Below are 16,164 nucleotides of genomic sequence, written 5' to 3'. Positions count from 1 at the left end.
GTAAAATACGGTAAATGTTTTGTAAATGTTAATTTATTCATTATGGAAGTTATTGATTTATTCATAGCACAACTAATGAAAAACCTAAATTTTATTAAAGCCAAACAATCACTAGATTACATCAGGCTACATTTCCATGATTAATCACAGAAAAGTAGCCTGATGTAATCTGGTGGTTGTTTGGCTTTACAAATTCATTGGGTTTCATGATGATTGTCTAAATTTTATTTTTAATTTTGTTACTTAAGGCTGTTAGTTAATTTTGTCACCTTTTCAAATTGTCTTTTTAAAATGAATTATTCCATTAATAATATTAAAAACCAAATTTAAAGTTCTTTTGGCTCACATTTCTTGTTATATCAATAATGTTAATATTATCCAGTTTATATAATTCATAATGGAAAGTATAATTAAAAATGACACAAAATATTAAAAAAATTGTAAACTTTAACTTAATTTTTTGTTACTTTGCAATAATGCACTAACTTTGTTACTTGTTAATAAGCTCAAATTAAGTAAAGTACTTGACCAGATAAAAATAATTTAATTTTTTAAATCATTACAATTGGTCTGATTACTAATAATTTTTTAAAGGGAAAAGATTATTACAGGGTTCCTCCTACCCACCTGGAAAGTCAGGGAATTTGTCTCCTTAGCTGCCTTGTTTTTGTTTGCTGACAATATGGCTGACCAAGTAAACTGTCTGCAGACAGCAAGAAGTAATGTGGTGCAATGCAACTTATGAGGAGGGGTGCAGAATATTTTCAGGATCCAAAATTGCTCCTGAACATAGAAAATTTCTCAAATTATCACTTTTTTTTTTTTACAATTTTAGATTTAAAAAGTAAGTCTTATCATGTGTAAGACTTATTATTATATTGCCTTGTAAGGTTGTATTTTAAAATCATTCAAGAGCAGACCTTAACATCAGACCTCAAATTGTGATCACACTGTATATTTTATATTTTGTTTAATGTTCAGACAGTTATTACAGACATTTACTACTTTTACTTTCAGCGTAGATTAATTTTAAAACTAATATTAATTCTTTGTAAAGAATATAAAAATGTAATGAGAAGGAGAGCATTGCAAAATGCTGGGGGGATTGAACTAGGTTCCAAATATAACATACAGCAATATCAGTTGTTATTTTTATATTTTAAAACTGCTGTATTAATTATGCAGTAATTATGAATTCAGGAGAAAAATCTAATAATCTTAATAATCTAATATTGATGAGAATTGCTTTTGAAATATTTTAACTCTTAATCCCTCACAATTACCATTTACACACACAATTTGAGAGCAGGTGTTAATGAACTAATAAAAAAGAATAAAATAACCAAAAATATTATTTATTTATTTATTTATCATTTTTCATTTTAATGATTTTGATTGTGTAACAAAAAACAATTTTTGATTCCCTGCTGTTTATTAATATTTTATAAAGTTTGAGAAATTTATTCAAAGACAAATTTAATAAATTTATATTTTTGTACATGGATTATTTAGAATTTGTTAATAATAAATAATGGGTTTTTTCTATTTTCAAAGCCTTGTAGTTTTATAACTATGGATTAATGTGATAAATTCCTTTATTTAATAAAACATTTTATTTTTAATTTTAATAATTCAGTGATTATAAGAAAAATATTTTTTCTAATTAACAGTTATATAACTAATTAAAATTTGGGGCAGCAATATCTTATGTTCATAGTAAGTCAGATATTATTTTATTTTCTTAGTGTGCCATACTGTAAGGGATGTGAAGGTCAGGGATTTGTGTAAAGTTTGATGGGAAAAGTCATAGAATTTAAAACAAAAGTTTGAGTATTAACCCTTTTATTACATTGATAAAAATGGAATTCAGTTAAATATTTTTGCTGCTGATGCAACAGTCTTGTCTTAAAAACATTCTTTACCAATAATAGATTGCCTGTAATTATTGTGCTTCGGAGTATTAGTGCCACAGAACTGTCAAATTTAAAAAGTCAAACTCCACATTAATTATTCAATAATAAGTTTATGTATTTATTTATACAGCTTTTTCTGAATTGTATTTAATTTCAGCAGTGCTTCATAATTTGAAAGGCATTAAAATGTTTGAATTTTGGTTCTCAATTTAAAATTTTCATATTTGAATCAAATTTGAAGGAAGTTAGTTGACTTATATTAATTTGATAAACTTAAAAGCATTTTCTAATAACTATTTTTTTAAAAATAGTCTAACCAGTAGGTCACTCTATCTCCAATCAAATCAAGAATAGTTTGATTACAAGTAACTAAGTATAAAATATATAGGTGGTGAACTAAGAGGAAGTAGACTTTGATGGATGTTGTTTGATGGACTTTGATTAGTAAAGAAAATTAATTACTTAGATGTAAAGTTAATGAGAAGTAGACTGAAGAAGACTTTCAGATTGCTTGCTGGGAAAGATGAGTTAGAGGAGAGTAGTCTGAATTAGGAAAGGTTAGAAGACTAGAAACATATAGAACAACAAAATCTGACCCATTTAGATAGGAGAAAATGGTGGTGGTAGTGAATGATATTTATGAAGTAACTTATGTGCATTTAAAATTGTTTATAACACTGTTTTAGAACTATTTAAACCCTTTAAAAGCTTATATAGTTAATTCATAATCTATGCACATTCATCTATTATAGTATTATTTCAATCTTCTATTAATCTTTAATACAGATATTTTTTGTTTTGTTTTACAGTAATATCATTATTGAAAAAGTTAATTTAAAATTCACACATCAAAAATTATTATTAATAGTTTAATGAAGATTTAATGTATTGAGCCTTTTTGAATTAAATTTTATCTTTGTAATCTGATTTAACCTTGATGATTATTTTTATGAAATTTTATGTAGATTGAGGAAATTGAATATAGTTGAAATTGTGACATGTTTTTTATTTTTAATTTGATAAAGTTCATTACTTTAATTAATTTAAAATGCTTAATGATATAGTAATGGAAATTACACTTTAATTAAATAGGAACTGTTGAATTTTTCTGTATTAGTTACATAGAAAAAAAATTAATAGCTATATGACATTTTATATATCTTAATCTAGAATAATCTGCATGTTTTACATTGATATAATGCTGAAAGATATTGATAATAAAGATTTATAAATATTAATGTTGCATAATTTAATCAGAAATATCTAAACTAGTTGAATTTTATAAAAGAAGAAAAAAATACATTAAAAATAATTAAATTTATTTATCTTGAATTTATATTCATATCCTTCATATTTTCACATCCTTATTAATCTGATAAAAATATACATCAAACGAAACCCAATATCATAAGCAAATACACCAACAACTGCTGTAAATGATCGGGCTAAATCATATATCCAAAATTTAGCCCGATCCTTTACGGCAGTTGTTGGTGTATAATCTGATAAAATAAGTAGATAAAAGTTGAATAAAAGAGCGTTATGAAAATTTCAGCTGTTTAAATAAATAGTCATGAATTTAAGTTTCCTCATTTAGTTTTTGTTTTCTTGTTGTCATATTGAATTTTAGAACAGTGGTAAAGTACAGCTGATTTAACTGTGTGAATAGTCTGTATAAAATGTATAGGCATTACATTCTAATTTTAACCATAAAGTTTATTTTGAATTTTTAAAACAATTTAAATTTATTTTACTTGTTATTTAAAGTTAAAATAAAAATTCAATTATTAAATATGAACAAATTTAAAATAATAGGAACAGCAGCTAATTTTTGGAATTATTGATGCAAATAATAAGCACTTTTGAATATTAAGTTAAAATAATTTAAATAAGTAATGACAAGAATTTTTAAAATTTACTTACTAAAGATTATATTAAAAGATATAATTAAATATAATAATTTAAAGTTTTATATTTAAATACTTTATATTCTTGATAAAATATTTAAAAATTTGAGAATTAAATATAATTTGCTTTTTAATAATTTAAATAAGATTTCATTATAATTTTAATTTTAGGTACAATATACAATTGGAAAGTAACCTCTCTTTTGTTTTTGTATTATTCATTTAATCTATATATTGAAAATTCTGCAGTAATTTTTACTTCAAGAATGTTGTTTCAAATATTTTTAGTTTCCATTATGTATTTTTTTTAAAAAAATAAAATTAAAAAAAACTATTACTATATATTATTTTAACACATGAATCTTTGCCATTTTGAATGTCAGATATTTTCTTTCTTGAATTGTTATTCATTGCATTAAATTTTTTAGTTTCTAGATTAGATATTACTAACTTTAAAAACAGTGTTTTTTTTCTCATAGTTCATTCAAAGCTGCTTAAATTAATTTTGGTCAAAAGCTTGAACAAAGATGACGTTAATATAAATTATTTCCAAAATGTTTGGCCAAACTTCTTCCATTTTAAGGGTCATACTCATTCTAAACATTCATCAAATATGTTTTGAAATTCTTCCTTTCAAAGTTCTCACTTGTATTTGCATAAACATAGGAAAGGATGACTGTTAGATAATATTTTTGAAGAACATATATGTCAATCCAATTTAATTACTGATACTAAGCAAACTGCCAGATTATTCATTAGGCTATAATAAATTATTTAATTCTTTGATATAAAAATTTGGCTATAGGTAGTTATGCTACCATCTAATGATTAATAATTATCTATTTTAAATTTAAAATAATTTTATTTTTAATTATTAAATTTATTATTATAGTGGTGTAATACATAGGTAGCTATGTATATTTATAGCCAAATTGCTTTATATTTAATCATTAAATTAGTCTTGCTACATTGTGATGAATAATCTAGCGGTTTATTTGATGTCTTTGAATTTCTTTAAATAATAATTATATATAGTAAGTGCCCTTAAAAAAACACATTTAACATGTTCAAAATAAATAACATGAATATAAATCTTATTGTACTGTACCTTTTATAATATGTCATAGATATTTGAAAATATTTGGAAGTGCTTGATATTCATTTGTATTCAATAAATAGAAAATTTTCATTAATTGCTAAAATTGCTATACTTATGGAACAGTTTCTTTCTATATTAAACTTTGTATCTCTTTTTTAAAAGTTAAAAACACTGTGTTATTAGCCAATATAATTTTGTTATGCCTACTATAACCTTATTTTTATCAAAGACCAAGACCATAAAATCAACTTTTTTGTAAACCTTTAATGCTATGCATTTCAGGTGCTACATATCCCTCTTCAGGCTGAAAAGGTTTGTGAAAGGTTGGTGAACATTTTAATTGTATAATTTACCTTATTCATTTATAATTGTGTACTTTTTCAAATATTTTTAAACTGAAGAATGTGTGTGTAGCATCTGAAATGCATAGCATTAAAGGTTTATGAAAAAAAAAGTTGATTTTATGGACGGTCTTTGGCATTACAAAGTAGAGGAGATAGCCAGACTTCTGCGGAACACCAAATGATAGTTGTTTCCTCATGCTATTTCTTTGTACAGTGTGGCTAGTGACTTATTGTAGGTGACGATCTTGAATTTGGTTTATTTTTGAGAGTTTATTCAGCTGGATGGAAGTGATATTGGAAAGATTGTGGACCAGACTTTTAATAATGTGTGGGGGGTAGCCATGCTGGGTGACATACTGAGTGATAATGCATAGCTCCTTCTCTCTTGCCTGTTTTCTCGAAAAATGAGAAAAGGCTCTCCATATTAATGATCTGAATGCTGCCAATTTGAACGTGAATGGATTGTGGGATGAATGTGGGGAGGTGGGTTGGTTTCCTGTATACTTTAACAGTGGCGTCCCAGTTTGTAGGTGATCTTGAGATCCAGGAAATGAATGGAGTGGGCATTGTCCTGTTCAAGATGTAGTACTAGGCTGAATGGGTTGTGATTTATTGTTTGTAAGAAATTCAGAATGGCAGATTTATCCTGCCAAATAATGAAGATATTGTCAACTTATCTGGTGTATAGGTGAATGTGGCTGGTGAAGGCAGGAAGTAAGGTGGACTCCAGTTAATACACTACAAGTTCACGTAACAATCCAGATAAAGGGCTGCCCATGGAGACTCTTGTTTTGTAGGAAAGTTTCTCCTTCGAATGAGAAAAAGGATAGCAGGATTGGAATTAACCGACTTGCTCTGCCATTTATCCTTTTCCTCATTCAAATTGATTTATGTGTTGAGAGAAACAACTATGTTAGACAATATTAGAGAGTCCACTTTTTTAATATGATTTGAATGTTTTTCGAGATAATTAGTTCTATCTTTGGAATCTAAACAGAATGGAATGAATCAACAATGCATTCTATCAGATTTTCTTTATAATTTGAAATTCCAAAATTCCAATGTTTCATTCTATAGTGCTACAATTCAAATTTTTTTTTAAAATGTTGAAACTCTTTCTGGAAGGTTTTTGAATGTTTCAGTTCAAAACAGATGAGTGAGAGCTTTATAATTTGTGCAATATTTTATTTTTTTAACAAAGGAAGAGTACAGTATATACAGGAATAGTAAAAGTTCAAAAGAAGAAGCTGTTATAAAAGCATCATTACATGATTTAATTGGTAAGATTCAAGTTCCAAATGAGGGGTTTTTCGACTCCCGAACTGTAGACCCCCCCTTGTATGAACAGAAAAGTCAAAGGAACCATACCTGTACATCCAACCCTTCACAAGATACTCACTTCCAAAGGTCAGTTTTTAACATGTATCAGTATATTGCCTATTCTCTGTGCTCCATGTTGTCAAGGCTCACTATCATTCGCCTTGACCAATGCTCCACACGTAGTCGTGTGCTTCAGTGCTCACTATCTCTTGCACCTCTGCACCCAGGTAGGGGCAAGCTCCCACACCTTCTAAAACTACATAACATCGAGTACTCCACAGTGAAGTGTGCTGCTTGAAACCAGCATAGTTGTGGGGGCTAAATAGTTAAATGCAATAGTCTTAGAGGAGTGACATGATTCCCAACCTCGCGCAACCCAATTTTGGGGGGCTATATCTTGCGAAGGGTCTATTGTAGAGATATAATTCCTTTGACTTTTGTAGAGCATACTCATAGGAGCAATACTCTGATAAGGTCCAAACATCTCATTCAGAGCTTGAATTGAGCCATTTACTTTTACATGGAGTATTCTCATTTATGTAAGTGTTAGTTCTACATATATATTGTCAAGAAATGTGAATAATTAGCTGAAATAAACATGATTATCATGTGCAAATCATTGGTAGTGTCATGCTTTTGAAATAATGAGGGTCATTTCTTTTTTAATTAGAAATAATTCTTAGAACCAAATCTAGAAATAGAATTATGGTATATTAAATAAAATTTAAAGAAAATCAAAAAAATAAAAACTTTGGCTTAAGTCATTTTTAAGTCAACTTTATATCCAAATATTTGATAAGATTAAAATTCAGTTAAAATAAAATGAAACATTTTCAGACTATCCCATTATTTCAAGTTTAATATGATTTTTGTTGTTGCAATTTTTGTAACCATAATTTTTATTAATTTAAAATACTCATTGACAAAAAGTTACGCTCCCAGATAGAATTGTTTGATTACTGCAAAACTTAAACAGCTATGTCTCAGACCTAGAAGTAAATGATTACACTTGTGTAACCAATTATGTACCAGATAATGCCAGTATAATTTCTTAAATTCATTACTCAAGTAGTCAATAAAATGTCTTGCAGATGCACACTGTGTTCAGAATACCTGTTGTTTGAATGTTTTCAAATGCTAGGCTTAGCTGTACAATACATTTAGACATTACGTATAGCTTAGGGCATTTGACAGAGGCAGCATTATTTGGCTAAGGGAAGCATGATAGCAGTTTTTCTGATTTGCCTGCTATGTGAGTGTTCTGACTTGACTATGAGAAATGATGGGGGTAGTGTATATGTTAGGGCATACTTACATGGGCAGGCTTTAGACTATTTAGACAGATCAGGAAAATTGATTTTGTCTAATTGTAGATAAGCACAAACAGTTGCAATGATATCTTTGTTCACCATTCAGAGAGGTCAAAATCTTGCTACAAAACCCTGTTTCTTATTGTACCATTGACAAGCAATTAGCAGAGACAAGTTTACCCACATAGTAGCTATTGTGTGCTATGCCATTAACATTCTAATGTTACTTCATTTGCAGTGGTGCTATGACAGAGAAGCATGGACTGCTGTAGACTAGTAATGTGTTATCATTAATGACAAACCCTGGTTCTATTTGGGAAAACCATCAGGCTTGTGTGGAGGACCACTGGCAATATTTTAATTCCACACTTAATTTTTTTTCTTTTCTCTGTAAACTTTACAAGTAAGTTTGAGAATTTCAATACAGCACTTCTAACATCCAAAGATTTTCAATAACAATGACCCCTTTAAATCATTCTTTTTTTCCCAGGATAAATGGCTATTTCTTTTGAAATTTTTCAGTTTTAATGAAATGTGTGGTACCTCCATTCTTTAGCAAGTGTATTCCGTGTTCATGTTGAGTCCATTGAGAAAGAAAACAACTTCCTCTTAGAAGTCATGCACTCTTTAATAGTATTTAGAAAAACACTGAAAGAAAGGCATGGTGAAACTTTCCTCCCCCTCAAAGTGAAGGAGTTATTACAGAAAGAGGAGCATGAAGGAAGTGAACATAAAATTAAATTGTTCCATAAGGCTGTTTCTAGAATCTTTGTAAGTTGCATTGAGTACTTGGACATGGAGTTATATAATAAACTTCCTGAAGCCCAATACATGGGCTTTGGGAAGTTTCTTATGGACATACCATGCCAGGTAAAGCAATAGCCAGCTGAGTGCCATAGTGGAGATGTACTTAGGCCATGGACATAGGAATCACCCCCAGCCGGCACCTTAATTAACCACATGATTATATCTAAAGTTTAAATACGTCTGCAGGTGAAGAATTGCTTGGAGGTCTGGGTGGTGTAACTGACAAGTGTACCTCATGGTAAATGGAGATTGTGGGTTTGAGTCCCATTGCTGGCTAGTTTTTTCTTCGAAATGATTCTAAATTATTTAATAATTTATTAAAAATTATAGTTGTTAGGTGCCATCTCTTATCCAAATTAATCTTCCCCTCTAATACAAATTACTTAATATCTAATCATTATCAATAGCAAATTTAGTCTAATTTTATTATGGCAATTATTTGGTTGACATGTGGTTAACTCCTCTGGAAGAATTCAATTGTTTCAAATAGATGGGGCTTTCAGAATCACTATTTTGGAGTGATGTTGAACAATCTTTAGGGTATTTGAAAGAAAAAAGTGTACATAAATGATTCAAATTACAAAAATGATCAAAACGTTTTGAAGACTTTTCTCACAAGTAAGGCTGAATGTGAACATTTTAGGACAATGTTAGCTCACCAGAAACAGATGGTGTACTTTAAAAAGACAGGAAATATTGAAATGTTTTCAGACCTATTAAAAATTGTACAACTCTTTTTTGCAATACTGTTGCATAATGGAAATGTTGAAAGAATTTTTTCTATGATGGTCAGTGGACAAAGGTCAGGAATAGTGTGTTGAATATGTGAAAGTCATTTTGGCTCACCCAGTACAATTTTCAGCAATATTCGTGCAAGGCTTTCTACAGTTATTTTATATCTAAACTTAATTTATTAAAGACTTTAAAATTAAATCTAATGAAAAAGTACTTGTAACTTGTATTTGCAAATTCAATGTTCTTAGTTTTAAAGTGAAGAATGCTTTAGTACATTTATTGTGTAAATTCTGTAATTACTCTGTTACTTACAACAAAACGATATGCCCTCTTTTTCCAAAGTTGGTATCTGGCAACCCTATGTCTGGGGAGCTATCTCATACAGCAGTTGGTCACCCCTAGTAGTAGAAATATAAGAACATTGATGGAACAGCCAGAAATATTAAACTTTTATGCTTATCAATTTTTTTGTTTTTATTTTTGTCCATTTTTTTTATTAGAAGCATTTTCTCAATTATTGATTTGTATATACAGGGTTCTCATGTAAGGTGTTACAAACAAAATATATGATTAAGAGGAATAAATTACAGCCAAATGAATACCATTTGTTGGTCTTGAAGAAAAAATTGGTTATATTTAATGTGTTAAGATTTGGTTTGTGTGATGTGATGATAATTCTAAATTTTCATGTATTTAGAGGAAAGTCTGTTAATACATTTGAATGATATAAATTGATTACAAATTTCTAAACTTGTTCTTGTTATTTCAAGATATATGTTAAATACTGTACATCTTTTTTAAACATTTCTAAAATTCTTAATTAAAATAACTAAAATTGTTTAATTATTAAAGTTATTTATGGAGGGTTATTCTGGCTACCTTAGACGTATTCTTAGGATTTTTTTAGTCTAAATATAACCCAGTAGGGGAAATGTATGATTTAGTTGTTTAAGTGAGATATACAGTGATAAATGAAATAGCATATTTCAGAAATTACACTTAAATTCTTATAAATCTTTAAATTGATATAGGATTGAAAAAACTTGACAATTCAAATTGTAACAGAATTCAAAAATTGTTACAATTTGAATTTTTCTGTTGTGCGTTCTAGATTGGAAATGATTGCCTGAGGAAGACTATTAATGTCTTGTTGAAAGTACTAGCTGTTTATTTTGCTAATCATTTTAATGCTGAAAGACAGTTTGTACAGGAATTAAGTACATTGGTGTTGAGTTCACTCCAAGTCTTAGTTTTCACTTCATTTTTTCCCATGAAAGAAAATTTGATAGCACCATCTGGATTAACAAATTTTAACATATTAGTTAAATCGTGTGTTTATAGAATATCACAAAAGTCATTCTATTCTAATAAGTAAAAAATTTAAATAAATGTTGTTTTTACAAATGTTCAAATTAAGTTCAAATTGAAGGTTTGTGCTGTGACTTTTCAGTGTATTGCTGTTTGCATTTAATAATAATTAAAACTGGCCTTTACATCAAAACTTAAAAATAAAATTTTAATTAAAGTTGAAATCAAATCAGTTGAAAAACAATATTTTGGAAAGTGTGGATAAAGTACTTGTCTGTGTTGTTGATTTGGTTATGTAGTAGAGCATCGATTATCCGACCCCCAATTAACCGACTTATCGGTTAACTGATGCGTTCTAGTTGGCAAATTCAAATGTCCGCTAGTGATGTGGCGCTACAATATTTGGTTATGTCTTGGCTACTTTAATATTATTTTTGTTAAATTTTTGCATGTTTTAGCTGGCAGCACTGACTTGACCATGAAAGGGAGGCTAGTATTTAAACCAGGCTTAATACACTATACTAATAATGTATTTTTTCATACTTTTCGGTTATCCGACCAACCCCAGTCTCCAATTAAGTCGGATAATCGATGCTCTACTTTATTTCATTCAGGCTGTCAGAATTGAGTCCTTATTTATGGCCCTTTTGGTAAAATGTTGGTTTTAGTTGTGATAGTCATGCGAGTGTACAATAGTCCACGAGAGGCAGTATAAAAAAAATTATTTTTTTTCACGTGATTAGCAATATACAGGATTCTTTTGGATTCCAACTCTTAATGTTATACAATATTCCAAACTGGGGCGAGGTATTGAGCAAATACAGAACAAAAGAACGTGCTCGTGACAAATAAGAAAAGACAGACTTGTAATCTTACGACTAACTTACATTAAATTACAAACTAAAAAGAAAAGGAAGAATAGCAAGAAGTTTTAGTATGAAAGAGGAGGTTATAAGGAATACCCGGGTTCTCTGTTTGGTATTGACGTTCTTCTGGCGGGGAACCATTCTAAAATGTTTCTCGCTGATCTTTTTTGGATTTCTTTGAAGATTCTCCTTATACAAGGGACATTGTCTCTCTCTTTACGTTAGCATGGCCCTTTCTCTTTCCGTAGGCCACCTTTGTTTCCCTTTGTACTTCTAGACGACGAGCAGAATTGTAACTTTCGTATGTCTACATTCACCGAGAGTACAACTCAAGAATGAACCGTCTTATCATTCTAGTAGCCTCAGGGCCTTCACTTCCCTTTGTTAACCTGGTTTGTGGAAAGGGTTACCCACCCACAGGAAGGAATGTTAATAGAAAACTCGAGAAAATAAAAGAAAGAAGAAATAAAACTTAAAACTAAACTTATATCTAATATATATATTAATATGGCATATTGCCACACAGTTTTGGTTGGTGGTGACAGAACATTTTGTTTATAATATACAGGTATACCTCGCCTTACGTTGGTAATTGGTTCCAGGAGAGGTGACGTAAGTCGAAAAACGGCATAAGTTGAATTTACTTGTGTAGTTACGACATAAGTCGAAATTACGGTGGAAAACGTCAATAATGAGCACTTAAAGACCGCTAAATAAGACAACAACACAAACACAGATGTTTTCATGTTTCGTTCTCTAGGATTTATGATGATTATATTAACATTTACTGTAAATGTACATATTTTAATACGATTTTGTGCTTTTAACGCTTTTCTAGTGATATTACAACTTCAGTATTTGTGGCGGACGGATGTAAAGTCGAATAAAATGACTTGATTTTTATTTTTCCATATACTTTTTTGACAAACAACGTATAATCGAGAATGACGTAACTCGAGGTATACCTGTACTGTATACTAGGTAGCCTGATAGTTCAATCAATATTAACTTGTTTATAATTAGAATTTTTTAAAAATTTTTAAAAAGCAGGCAAATTTATAAAACAGAAATTAATGAAATTACTAAAAAATTAAAATAAATCTAAATTTATCTTGTGTGAAACAATGCTGAAACAATTTCAATAGTTGTCACAAAAGAAAAGAGTTGCAATTAATTAAAAACTCTTAATTAAGGATTCAAAACTGGCAAAATTAAGTAAATATTAATTAAATTTAAAAATAATAACATAATTAAAACTGGCCCTTACATTGAAACCAAATTAAAAATAAAGTCAAAACTAATTAAAATGAAATCAGTTGAAAATTAAAACGTTCTAAAACTGTTAAGTTGTTTTGAAATTTTCAAAATGTAAATCAAATTAATTTTTAAATTTGTTATTCATGTGTGCTGGTGACTGAACATTTTGTTTTAATATATACTGTATACAGATAAAAATTACTAAAAATAATATACAGATTTAGTTATATCCAAATTAATTATGTAAAATGATGGAGGCAGATTATTTATCAAATTCATACATAATTGTATCATAGAGAAATACACAAAAAATCAATTTTTCTTTCTTTTCTGACTTCTGGAGGACAGATAACTTTAAAACTCTAAAACAATATATGTAAATTAGTGATGTAACGAATATTCGGTTACTACCCGGTATTTGGCCTATTCGGCCTATTTTTCACTATTCGGCCGAATACCGAATATTTAAATTACTATTTGGCTGAATACCGAAGATTTAATTACTATTCGGCCAAATACTGAATACCTAAAAACAGGAGTAAGAAATAACAAAAACACATTAAATTAATCATTTTTGTAACTTTTATTAATGCTGGACATTAAACTATAATTATTAAAGTAAATAAGAAATGGCATCTAACTCTAGTATTAAATTATTTCGTAGTTAAATAATATTATAGCCTTTATCTAGCCTGATATCTTATGGCGTTGATGGCGTGTAGGTTAGAATGTATCGGGCATTAATGTTATTGTTTAGTTAATTATGTTATATTTGTATTCGCGTATATTTTAATATTTATACGATATTTTAAAATGAGTTACGAAACGTTTTATTGAAACTTGTCGTATTTAATGAAAGAATTATTTATCTATTTCTAGAAGATGAATAGCTAATATATAATTTATTTTATATATAAAGCAAAGAATGAGCATTTCTCATTATATACAAAAGATAACATTTGAAATCATGTTAATTTTAAAAATATTGACAAAAACAATAGCAACAAAATATCACAAAACTTCACAAATAGAAACTCCTCAATAATATATTTGAACTGTTCCACAACTGGGGAGAAACTAGATCATATTATGTCACCACAAAAGTATATCCTTCGGGTACTATTCAGTCTACAAATACGTAGTAAAAACAAAATTTTAGTGTTTAATTAAAGAGTTAAAATGATCGATTGCAAATAAAATAACTTATAAGTTATAACTTGCATCTAAATACCAACAACTGCCGAATCATAGCGGGCTATTTACGGCTATTACATAAATTATAAACCAATTTGGCACTAGAGGTAAACGTTAGGCTCCATCTCATATTAAGTTTAATAATTATAATTTAATTAATTAATTTAAATAATTTAGACCTAATGGAAGAAAAAATCGTAGTGACAGCGGGCCAATAGAGAGCACGGTGCGCGATCTTTGCCATAATGCGGTTTGCGCGCTAATTTTCATATGTGCGTTAATCAAGCCGAATATTCGGCCATTCGGCAACGCTCCTGGCCGAATATTCGGTATTCAGCCACGCTGCTGGCCGAGTATTCGGTTGAGGCCGAATATACTATTCGTTACATCACTAATGTAAATAATGAAATAAAAGTTACAGTTAAAACCATTGTAGACCCCGGTATGACCTACTTACATGCTGTTGCTTTGTAAAGTGTTGGTTTCAGTTTTGGTGGGAACAGAATATTTTGCTTTTAATATACATTAAAACATTCTCTAACTCAAAGCTCCAAGGGGCAGGAAAAAATTTTCAGCTACAGACGATTCAAATTAAAGAAGAGTAAAAAATGCTGATTCTGAATAGATTTGTATTTTTACCTCTTTTGCATTATTTAAAGACTGATAGTTTTTTGTTTTAAACAGCTCATATAATAGCGTTCCACCTTTACAAAATTGCTGACCTGGACGGCAGGCTAGGTTTGTTCAAACAGAAGTTTCTGACGCATGTGCAATGTCATTTTACAGTGTGAAGAATAAAGTGCATGCTGGTTCTAAATCAGTTACAGTTAGGGACTAGGGACTTGCGTAAGAGTAACATACAAGCCAAAAAAAAAAAGTTGAGAGGCAGATTGCGTGTCACATGTCAGCATAAGCAGAGTAACATGGCGGAATGGCAGATGAGTTTCAGTGAGTGTGAGGTCTTTCGTTGTTCAAATGGTGTAAATTTATAACAATATTTGCAAGAACTTTGTTTCATCATAATTTCACAATTTCTATGAAATTCCTGGACAAAATTAATAGTTCACCCGGACAGTGAGTCAATTTCCGGACTGTCCGGGTGAAAACTGGACAGGTGATAACACTACTATATAATGTCTTTCAACAAAATGTTTAATGTAACTAATGGAATCGAACAGTTTTGCAGGTTCTTATGTTTGAGATAGTGAGAGGACCTCTTGCTTTGAATTGGAATGTTGTCTGAAAATTGATGTTGGAGAGTAGATACAACTATCTGAAAATTTCAATGGAAATCCAATAATAATTAATATTTATCCTATCCAAAGTAATTAGAATTACTTTGGATAGGATAAATATTAAAATTTGAGTCGGGGAAGTTGAAATTAACATAAATCAGTGTTGGAGGACCATAAAAAATTGGGGAAAATTTGAGTTAAGAAATTCAAGTTGCAGATGTTAAATATCTATGCTATTCTATTAAGAGCTTTATTTTTTTTTAATTAAAGATGTTTCAGTTAGAGAAGTTTTACTGTATATATAGATTTCATACTAGCGATGTGTACTTACCCTTACTCTGGTTTTTGACGGGGTGTGGAATTATGTATGTGAAAACAATAGTCCTATTAACTAAACTGTGCATTTATTGACTTGAATATTTATAACAATGAAACTGTAAAAACAAAAATTTACTCAGGTTTGCAGGACAAAGATGAAAGATATTTCTCATCCTGTTGAATAACTTTGGTGATCCAAATTTTGCAAAAGCATTACTAGTGCTCCAACCTATGGATCTAAGTTATGAGGTGGTAGTCCATCTAGTTCTAAGGAGTTTAAAAACCATTGGGTACATTTGGCAACACATTTATTTTTAGATGCTAATATTGCTCTCTCATATATCTATTTGTGGGTTATGTAGTAAGTGTTATTAACTTAGTATCTGGATCTTCAGTGAATTTTCCATCACCAAGATGCAAAAGTTGTTTAGCAAAATTCTCTGTAGATCTGTCTCCTAATAGATGGACCTTCATATTCATTGAAAGGGACAACTTTTTGATGTAATTCCACAGTGATGAGGCAGCATTTAGGCATGCATTTAGTTACTTGC

This window comes from Centruroides vittatus, unplaced genomic scaffold (genome assembly GCF_030686945.1).
Source record: "Centruroides vittatus isolate TY-2023 unplaced genomic scaffold, ASM3068694v2 contig_1048, whole genome shotgun sequence".
NCBI lineage: Eukaryota > Metazoa > Arthropoda > Arachnida > Scorpiones > Buthidae > Centruroides > Centruroides vittatus.
The sequence above is the reverse complement of the archived record's forward strand: the minus strand, read 5'-3'. Positions refer to the sequence as shown.